Below are 1,734 nucleotides of genomic sequence, written 5' to 3'. Positions count from 1 at the left end.
ACAATCCAAAGACTAAATCAATGTTCAGGTGTTTCTCTTATATGACAGAGATCAAAATGCCACCTTCCATAAAATCTTCAATTTTATGTAGAATTGAAGCTAGTGGTTAATTCTTTCTGGTCAGGAGCAATAAAACTTGTAGACTGGAATATGTTTTAGCTGCCCTACACTGCTGTCACTCATATCTACCAAGTAGAAATATTTCCTCTTGAAATCTCTTAACATAAAATAGACCTAGATTCAGTTACTATTTAATTCAACTCTCTAGGATATTCTGTAAGAAGTGCCATTCTCATGATCTACAAAGGCCAATATGAGCAAGTAATTGTTTATGTCTCATCTTCAGAGTGACTTTAACTTCATTTTACAAATAACGACATTATGGCTTATTTTAAAGCCAGTTGAGTAGCAGACCTATGGTCAAGTTTGCCTTTCTCATTGCTATGAAGTAGCCAAATGAAAAAGCTTTAAGAAAGAAAACAGGGGAACTTCAGAACTCTGTGCTTGAGCTAATTGAGCTCAGGGCTGACCCTTCTGGCCTGAAAAAAAGGGGAGTTCATGGTTGGTGTTTGATGATTATGTCTTTGTAGGTTCTGTCTGATGGCTTGGTCTTCTTGGTGTCATCAGTATTAAGGAATACGACCTAGACACATTCTGCCCCATTTTCCACAGATCACAAATATCAGGGCTTTTTGGGTATATTGGGTTAAATCATCTGAGTTTGATTTCATGTTCTTCATGTTTTGTTTTTCAAATTAAATCTTTTATCTTTCAGAGTAGACATTACATTTAAACTTGCTTTGATCTCTCTGGATCTACCTCAGTTTACCTAGACCAAGATGTTCTTGAATCCAAATGGTGAGATAATACTTAACCTTTTTTTTTTTTTTGGTTTGGTTCCACAACAAGCTGTGTTCAGGGCTTATTTCTGGCTCTGTGCTCAGGGATCACTCCTGGTGATGATCAAGAGAACATATGAAACGTGGATGATAAAACTCAGTTGGCTTCATGCAAGGCAGATGCCTTACCCACTCTACTATTTCTTTGACTCAAAGTGTGCTAATACTTTTTGAAGCATTATTCAATCTTTGGTCTCCCTCCCCCCCTTTTTTTTAAATACCTTTTTAATTTAACTATATCAGAGCCTATACCTTGTTCTGGAGGGAGAAAGTGAAGTGACAGTGAGAAGTGATTCTTTTGTGTGTCAGTTTCTTTAGCTTAAAATCCTCAAACCCTTTTTTAAAAATATTCTTCTAGTTGGCATTCACTTGCTATGGGAGATAGATTAATAAAAGTCCATCTTTTCTATTTCCCTATAAATTGGGGCAGGTTCATATATCTCTGCCACTGACCCACAACAACCACATTCTATAGCAGCCAAATCTTTCACTTCTGAATTTTTCCTGCTTGGAAGGCCTGCAATGCCCTTACATTATATTACAAGGGAACAGTTGACATTGTTAACCATGGCCTGCCTACTGGGGACCTGTTATCAAATCTGGGCCAGTCACATGCAAGGAAAGTGCCTTGCACTCATTGTACTTTTCAGTCTGAAAATACCTTGATTTTTTTTTAATTTAAAATATATTTTATCTCTCTTTTTCCTGCTCTTCCCTTTTTGATGCTGTTGTTTGCACTATTGTTAATGAAGGGATACTATGCCTATCACTTTTCTCTATTCAGCACCCATTTTTTGTCCAGTGTGATCAGTTCCAATTATCATTGTCTTAGTGA

Source organism: Suncus etruscus, chromosome 12 (genome assembly GCF_024139225.1).
Source record: "Suncus etruscus isolate mSunEtr1 chromosome 12, mSunEtr1.pri.cur, whole genome shotgun sequence".
NCBI lineage: Eukaryota > Metazoa > Chordata > Mammalia > Eulipotyphla > Soricidae > Suncus > Suncus etruscus.
Note: the sequence above shows the minus strand (reverse complement) of the source record.